Raw genomic sequence first — 9,598 nt, forward strand, 5'->3', positions numbered from 1 at the left:
TAAATAAATGAAATGAAATGAAAAATAAAGTAGAGTAAAGGTCAAATAAGCATCATTTCAATCTTTGCCTTGTTTGTCCATCATGGATTAATAAGACAGAAAAAAATTAGTAAATATCGTCTGAATATTTTTTTGCATTTTATCCCTATGATAATAGTAATGCAATATTCATTCATATTCTATTCTTCAAAATATACATCAGAAATAGCGATTCTCCCAGAAAAATTAATTTTCCCAATTGATCGTGGGCCCGGCACCAACTGAACAGCGCCAGTCCGAAGTTGCTCTCTCCCTTAATAATCGTTGAACGTCAAACAGGGTATCAGCAACTCCCATCTTGCAACGTCTTTGCTCTGAGGCGGCCTGGGCTTTAACTCCGAACGCTCAACCAACTGAACCAACACACCGCTTAAAGAAAAAAAAATCAGCTCCCGCCCGATGAGGGACTCGAACCCGCGACCCTCAGATTAAAAGTCTGATGCTCTACCGACTGAGCTAACCGGGCTTTGGCTATACATATTTATAAGAATATCATTTTCTAAGACTCTTGCCGTTGAAAATTAGGTAAGTCATAATTACAAAGTACTTTCTTGTGTCTTGGACAGACGTGATGCCTCGAGTTTGTACGGTAAAATGCGTTGTATGAAGATGGGTGAGGAGCGTATGTGTGCGTGGAGGTGTGCGTGTGTGTGTGTGTAGAGTGAGGGGAGGTGGATATGAGTTTCATGTTTGAACAGAAATAAGCCTTCGAGATCTTTTAAATCATCTTCTTGCATAAGCATGCTATGACGTATAACTGAATTGGTTCATTTTTTTACCAGTGGAGACACTAGGATTTTTAACGTATAGGGGGGGGGGGGGATTTTTCGGGGAGCAAAGGTGGACACCCTTTTTGGCCCGTTCTTCAAAATCTAGCTGGAAGCGCGAGATAAGATTTCTATTACAGACACTACTGACTTGAAAAGCGACCTGTGTTTTCAATGACATGTAAAGGTGATATCTCAGGAAATAAAAAATGAGAGCGCGAAGCGCGATCTGAAAATTTTAACATCCTATGAAGATAAGTGGACGTTCTAAGCATTTTTTGAAACTATTTTACATGATAGGTTGCCTAACTATAACAAATTGATGAGAACGAGCTGCGCGAGCGAAAATTAGCTGATTTTCAGCATTTTGTCGTAATTATGAACATGCATCATGCGTATATCCCTAAAACGAATAATGACAATTCGAATTGCGAGAAGAATAATTTATGCAAATTGACTTGAACGCTGGATTCTTTTAAACCCTATGTTATCATATTGAATCTATTGAAAGCCACTGATAGCGCGAATCGCAAACTAAATTTTAGCTTTATATAATGACCTGAAATAATTATTTTAGCAATTTTTGGAAGCTAACGTGGAATGGGTGAGAATTTTTTTTTAATTTTCAGAGTGAAAAATGCTGGTTTTTTTTAGCAATTTACTGCTTAAGTAGGATTTTTATGTCAGTATTTAACCATACATGTTTTTTTTAAGTTTCCATTTTTTGAGGGGGGGGGGGGGTGATCCTGACTGGGGGACAAAATACTCCCCCTGTGTCCCTCCCGCCCCCCCTTTAGTGCCACCACTGGGTTTTACCTGCGAAAAAAATGTTTCCTCCATCATGTCGATTAAAAATCTGGCATTTCAAGAGATCATCCGCACTTTTAAAACACCCGTCTTTTTATTTTTATTTATCGTCCTCATTTTCAACACATGGGTGACTTTTAATGAACCGAGATAATTTGATGGGACTGTATTTAAGTGTTCACGAAAGCTGTTTTATTATTTTGTCAAAGGCATCTAAATCTTCGGTAAATGTACAGTTATTCATCAGCATTTTTGTTATACATGCGCCCGATACGCGTTAGAACTCTACATAAACCATAGACTCAACCGCGGGTTTTCAAAACCACCTTTGTGAATTCGGGCCTATATCTGTGCATTTAACAAACACGCTACCGATGAAAAATATCATATCATTGCAATCACCTGTCAAACTCATCACGAGTAAAGGAACAATTATTATGATCTTAGTCTTGCACGTTGTGGAAAGAGAATTAAGATGATGATTATTAGCTATCGGTATCTGAGCATGAAATGCGTAAGGAAGATGGTCTTGGGGATCCAAGATGATTTTTAAAGCCACTTTCCAGGTAAACATGAAATGGGGTATTACAGACGATTGGTGTAATTTCCTTTGATAGACATGATAGAAAGCCTGGATACACTCATTCTTGCACCATCATTTAATCATGTTCTAATACAGTGTAGAGGTCTTAGGTATATTATTTCGTCTCCTCAAGCAAAATTATGCTATTTCCTTTTAAATGCTTTAAATTTACTCGAGGATTCCTGTGACTCGATTGAAATCAGTATGGGAAATAGGCATATAAACCATTAATTCGTAGTTTGATAATTATTTCTAGTACAGAAGTCTATACGTTCCGCCCCTCCCCCCCCCCCCCACATATTGCCTCCTTCATTCTAACCTTGTTATATTTTGCTAGATAGATTGCTTGATTGATGTATTTATTTATTCATTTAATTATTTATACATATTTTTATTTATTTATTCATTTATTTATTCATTTAGTTATTACACATATTTAAAAAAGGCTGCCCATTTAGAGGAATGCGATCCAGAAGTATCAAATTAGCAGATGATAATATTATATGCTACCAGACCAAACAGCCATCTTTGTATATAATAAGGAGCCAAATGAGCTGCAAATAAGTTCTCAATAAGCCATCGGGTGACACGAATGGACAATATATTCTCTTTTAACTATTGCATTGGCACTGCTACTATGTTTCGAGAAGCGCAAGACAAAAAGCTGCGGTTTGGCTATATAAAACTCTTTTTTAAAGATTTTGCCACCAAAAATTGTTTATCTACTTTAAATCCTATTTGGTATAAGCTAATGATATTTTCAATTGTAAAATCAGTATTCTTAACAGTAAATCAATATAAAGTAACATACGTGGATCGGAATTTCCATACCGAACTTGCTCAACAGGCTGAGGAAGACGTCGGAAAAAAGAAAGGAATGAAAAACAGTCTATTTTAATTTTACATTATGAAAAGAAATTGGAAGTGGTAGCGAAACGAATGACGCATTTTCTTGTTAGCGTGGTCAGTAATTCTTTTCGTATCATCGATGCTCCTCTTTAAGACAAAGACGTAAAGGTCGAACAATTTATCTGAAATTTATACCTACTGAGCGGAAACTCAATGAAAAGATTGAAAAGGCATTTTTTTTAATTTCCTTTCGAGTTCGTCCAAGAAAACCGAGACAATCATCGGATAGATCCATTCATCGAAGGTCGAAATCATACCGACCTAGGGGCTTAAAATATATCACTTTCGCCCTTGTCGTCATCGTTCTGAGCCATCATTACGTGGATGACATCGACCAGAGGGAGGAATATGAGAAGAGTGACAACGAATAACCTAAGGGCGTGATTATAGTCTCAGAGGTTGCCATCAAAGCTGTTGAAAAATAACAATCAATTACAGATGAAGGGACTCTCCTTCTCTCTGATTTGACTTGACAGAGTCATACTTGTCAATTTAAGTCTCTGATGGTGACCTTCAAATATCATGAATATAGCAAAAAGGAAAAACAATGGCAAAGGCGATCGCGCCTTGCTATTCAAAACCGAAACATGATATGATAGGTCGGCGGCAATGATGATATTGCTATTCGGAGACCCGGGTCGACTTCCAGCTGGTGCGTATGTATCCTCATGATGAGGTCAATTGGGGAGGTTTTTAAATCTTCGTTTGTTTGGGTGTTTTTATTTTGTTGCTTTCTTACAAACAGCCACAATTTCTTAGCAATCGGGTAAAAAAAAGGTCTCAAGAGATCACCCCTTCAGATCAGGTCAGACCCTGCTTCCAATCAGATAAGAAAAAGGCAAACAATTAACCTTTTTTAAATTCAAATATATATATATATATATATATATATATATACATATATATATATATATATATATATATATATATATATATATATATACATATATATATATGTCATATTTTGTCTTTGAAATGATAGTAACAGAGTTTGATTTTGTTTAACATTATTAACCGGCTAGTGATTGGATTGGTAAATTGGCAACTACACAGTGTACTGCCAACTTGTCCACTCAACACATGGTCTACTTTCATACAGTCTAATGCCATTCCGTCCATCGACATTTCGTCTAATCACCATTTCTTATATGACCATTTTGTATAATAACCAGTTGGTCTATAAATATCCATTTCATTTGTATTCATTTTACACAATCAACACTTAGTCCAATTAGACCAAATGGTATGTGGACCAAATGGCTATTGGATCAACTGGTTATTAGGCGAAATGGTGAGTGGCCGAATTGGCAATTAGACCATGTGGATAGTGGACGAACTGATGGTAGACCAAATGATAGTAGACGAGTTGGCAATTGGACGAACTGGCATTAGACCAAATGAAAATAAACCATTGGATTTATGTTGAGTGTACACTATACACAAACAAATCAAGCCCTGTGATATATCTTGATATCTTCATAAGATGTGAAGATAGTGCACCATACTGTCACGTCCTTTATAGACACAGCACGAAAATGATAATAAAACTGGTTTTAGGACACGCCCCCATTTGGTTTTGAGCTATCAATTATGATTTTACCACTTTGGTACTATCAGTTAAGGTGTTGGAGGTAAGGAAATAATTATAAGTTCTTCATTCAACACCAACAACATTCACCATCTTTGAACACAATCATTTCATAGCATAAATTCAGGTTCGTAGCATATCCATCCAGTACTGGAACACTGGAATTATGATCATCGAACTAGCAGAAAACAAATACGAATTTGGCAATGACAATCAAGAAATATAGTCAGGATTGTGGGCGATAATACAGTATTAATTTGATTAACATAAGAGATAAATTTTTATTATCGGTATCACCACACAATTAACGCTGTTCAACATTGCCATAAAACGCGGTTTGCTACTTGGAATTTACAGTAGTTGTTTAAAAGCTTGAGTTTGAACATGTTTAATTTATCGAAGACTATTTATCAATATTTAAAATTGTGTTGTTTAAACTATCAAAAATGGCTGTTAAATTCATTTAGTAAAGTGTTGTATAAAATTTCAAACAGCATTTTACTGTGTATTATCATTTCCATCGTCGTCGTCATCATCCTCATCACTACCAGCATAATCAGCAGAAGCATCAATTGTGTTTTTAATGAATTTAATTCATCATCATCATTATCAACACCATCATCACTACACCATCATTATCGTCGACAATGATATCATAATCAACGTGATTTAAGTGAAAAAAAAAGCTTGGTAACTTTCGTAGAGGAGAAGTAAAAGAAGTTCACTGCGTACTCTGCAATCTGAAATCGAATAGTGCTTTTCCTTGGCTATATGTATTTGCTGGAAGATTCAGCTTCATTTAAAGGTCAAGTCCACCTCAGAAAAATGTTGATTTGAATCAATAGAAAAAAATCAGACAAGCACAATGCTGAAGATTTCATCAAAATCGGATGTAAAATAAGAAAGTTATGACATTTCAAATTTTCGCTTGTTTTTAAAAAAATAGTTATATGAACGAGCCAGTTACATCCAAATGAGAGAGTCGATGATGTCACTCACTCACTATTTCTTTTGTTTTTTATTGTTTGAAGTATGCAATATTTCAATTTTTACGAATTTGATGATTAGGACCTCCTTGCCTGAAGCACAAAATGTTAAACTAATGGAATTCCACGTGTTCAGGGAGGAATGAAACTTTATATCACATGACAATGACGAGAAAATAAAAATATTTCATATTTCAAACAATAAAAAACAAAAGAAATAGTGACATCATCAACTCTCTCTTTGGATGTAACTGGCTCGTTCATATAACTGTTTCTGTGAAATGAAGCGGAAACTTTAAAATGTCATCACTTTCTTATTTTACTTCCGATTTTGATGAAATTTTCAGTTTTATGCTTGTTGAATTTTTCTCTTTTTATTCAAATCAAGTTTTTGTTGGGGTGGACATGTCCTTTAAATTTATGTTTGAGCAGCTCTTTGGAAATATCAAGTCATCATGCCCAACAATTGAATTGGTATTGGCAAGAGTGATAAATCGTGTTCAAGCATATTTGGACAATAAAAATCACAGTTCCTTCCTATGAAATCGTTTGTTGAATGAAGACGAAATACTGTTTAAGTGTGTGCTTAAAAATATTAGACATGGGCATGGACTCCGTTCATTTTATTGGGATTCGGCGATTGCAGAACTTTATTGAGCGATAGGGGGCTTTGTGTGCTTCCCCCTTATAACTCATTTTGATATTTTTCTACAAACATAGCTTACATATCTTTTTTTTATTTTTTCATAGTTATATTTGTTTCCTTATACTACTCTTCTGATGAAAAACTATAATTGGCCGAGTGATCTTTACTTACAGTAAGCATGGTATTACCGATAAATTATACACCAAACCGACCGATTCTAGATCATGGTAATACCTTTGAACGGTCTGGAGTCGGTTTCAGCATAAACGCGCCTGTCTATAGACCTGAAATATTGGGCTATTTAAGAGGCTACGTCACCTCCGCCTTTCCTTAAAAAGCATATTACCTTCTAAACTGCTCTTTTAGCGGCAGCATTTGCACCAAGCTCTTAGGATCACAGCCCTCCTAACCCCTTACCCCTTCCTTCGCCGGGGTCATCAATTTCCATTAAGGTTTAGATACTCGGCGACAACAACTGTCAACTTCGCTATTCAAACCCTCAGCAGTTTAAATATTATCTTACTCAAAATGTCCACCACGTTTCGTGCATGTGATAAAGATGAAATTAATACATGCTCATTGTGTACACTGTGGTTAATCCTCGATATCATTGACGTTGACACGTTAGTGAGTTGCCCGCTCTATTACTTGTTTGCGCCTTCCGTGCTAAATTGCTCCAGCATAAACCCATCATCTAGAAATTAAATGCTATGCTCATGAAAGGAATGGTAACGTTGAAGATTATGATGGAATAGGAGGTTGGCAAGATTTATGCTTTTCACTCCGAAGAAGATCTTAGTAGTAGAGTGTATACTAATGTCGAAACACGTTCTTCTTGTTATGCATAATTATTCTATTCTTCGATCTCTTTGATGTCCAGTCAGTCCAAAGGATTGGTGAGTCTTTAACTGGACAGATGCTGACACGTTGAGCTGAACTCCTGCAACAATTAAGTGCTTTGACTATATTCCCATCTTCAGCAGTTCACTGTATTAGAGGCGCAGTATAGCCTGGGACACCACTGGATGAAACTACTGATACTAAAATGGAATTATGTCATTTTTTTGTAAATGACAGGAATCCTTAAGAAAGCACAAAAAATATGAACAGGGGCAGATTAACCACCAATATATGATCGGTTTTCTTTGAACGAGACTCCAAGAGGAATACAAACCCTTGTGATCAGAACAATATGAACATGCAATTTATGATGGATCGATTGACGTTCTGCTGATGACAAGCCCACCCCTTTAAGGTGGCAAGCGAGATCCTAAAAATGAAAGCTTCAGACCTTGATATTGGTTCTGTCATCTTCTACAGCATCTCTGTTCTCCTAGTCTGTATATTGAACTTGCTCATGCTTGGTGTTATACGTCATCAGAAAGAATTACAAGACTTCATGAGACTTCTCTATCAGTGTCTCGCTTTTAGTGATTTCATCCTTGGAATCAACTGGAGTTTGTGGAGCATATTCTGGTTTTCCTTCGACAGTCTCGAGGTCTGTACGGTCATCACGTTGGTGTTTGTATTTGTCCATCACGTATCCCTTTGGTCGGTCATGGCATGCCTTTGCGGCATCAGCCTCAATCTCTATCTCCTGGTCACTAAGCCACTGCGCTACCATACTATCGTTTCCAGGAAGCGTTTCTACATCGCTCTCTCGTCCACTCTCTCATTGACCATACTGGCAGGCGGGATATACCTACCCATCCCAAACTTACCTACAATGCAAGTAAGGATTGATCAATGCCTTCGCAATAACGTTGTCACTACAGAAAACTGGGCGTCACTAATCAATACGTTATATGTCGTCATCCCAGTGTCCGCAACGTTAGTTTTCACGACGCTAATCTATATTCGGCTTATGGTTATTGCTCGACGAAAGATCAAAGAAGGTCGAGCTGTCTCCGATAGCCACTCGATGAAACAAACCAATGAAGCAGGAGCTGGTAACGTCCGCGTTGCTCAACGAAATAGAAAGGTGCTACCAAATGGATTTATCACGATCATCCTCATAACAAGTTCATTTTGTTTTGTCTGGACACCACGTATTATATCGTACGTGATACCGATAAATCTATACGTCTTGGATGCGATATCTTCTAGTAGCACTTGGATGCAACCAATCCTTTACCTGTTGACCAATGCGGAAGCCAGGAAAATGTGCGTACAGTTCTGTCGTTATCACCAATCAGGGGTGACCTCATAAAGACATTTCTAGCATAGACCTGTTTCTCTTGGTAATGGTCATGCGTTATATACTAAAGATCGTTAGAGAGTGAAATGCCAAACAACTTGGCCGACACTCTACCAAAGACTCCTATAAGATTTGCGTGGTAACTTCTCCATTGCCGGCCACCGTCCTTTATAGGCAAATAACAAGGGTTTAGCTGTCGATTAGATAATGTGACATGATAATCATGCATCGGTTTCCACATTAAAATCAGGCAAATCAAAATGGCCTCTGAATATTGTACACAATACCCATAAACAACCCACCCTGTTCTTTGTTAAACGTGAATTTAGCCACGGCTAAATATATGAATCAGCAGTGTCTTATGCATTGTAGTATTTAGAGAGGTTTCTCATCGCGACGCAGAACGGATTCAGGAAAGGACTTAGAAAATGTATTGTCAAATGCCGTTAATTGACAGATAGCAACCATGAAATCTTCCGAAACTGGTGAATAGCAACATCAATTTCGTCACGGACTCTCAAAAATGGACATATTTTCCGTTTTTCGTCGGCTCCGAAAGTTAGGACGACGAAACTGCTATTCCGGTTAACCACTTTTCACCCCGATATTCCACAAAATCCTGATGATCAAAAATTTTTTTTTTTAATACACTGAAGTGGAAAACACTCTTGGATCTATAGTTCTGTCAGATATTGAGAAAGCATTTGATTTCGAAAGGCTATGGTCCCACTGCTCGACGACACAAAACGTATACATAACGGATACAGTGGACAAGTAAGTTTTCGGGGTTGCTCCATCCAATGGTTCTCTTGCTGAGCGTGTCCCTATGGAAAGAGGTATTTTTCAAGGTTTCGCCATATTTGTCGGGCATATTATTTTTATTTTACTTGTGCTAGAGATAATGGCAAGATCAGTCCGACAAATCAATGCTATAACAGGTATCCTACTTGAAAATGTAGATGTTGAAATATCTCTATTTGCTGATGATTCTGTATGTTTTTAAGTGGTTCTGATAATTCTTTCTTATTGTAACCTTGCAAAATTTCGGTCGTTTTTCTGGTTGCAAAATCAATTTC

At 37.1% G+C, this 9,598-nt stretch overlaps 1 non-coding gene across 1 annotated transcript; it reads right to left on the minus strand.

Annotated features, from left to right (window-relative positions):
• Positions 1–432: 432 nt before the first annotated feature.
• TRNAK-UUU lies at positions 433–505 on the minus strand. Its single transcript has one exon. It is a non-coding gene; the product is annotated as a tRNA-Lys (tRNA).
• Between the last annotated feature and the right edge of the window lie 9,093 nt (positions 506–9,598).

This window comes from Lytechinus variegatus, chromosome 4 (genome assembly GCF_018143015.1).
Source record: "Lytechinus variegatus isolate NC3 chromosome 4, Lvar_3.0, whole genome shotgun sequence".
Lineage (NCBI taxonomy): Eukaryota > Metazoa > Echinodermata > Echinoidea > Temnopleuroida > Toxopneustidae > Lytechinus > Lytechinus variegatus.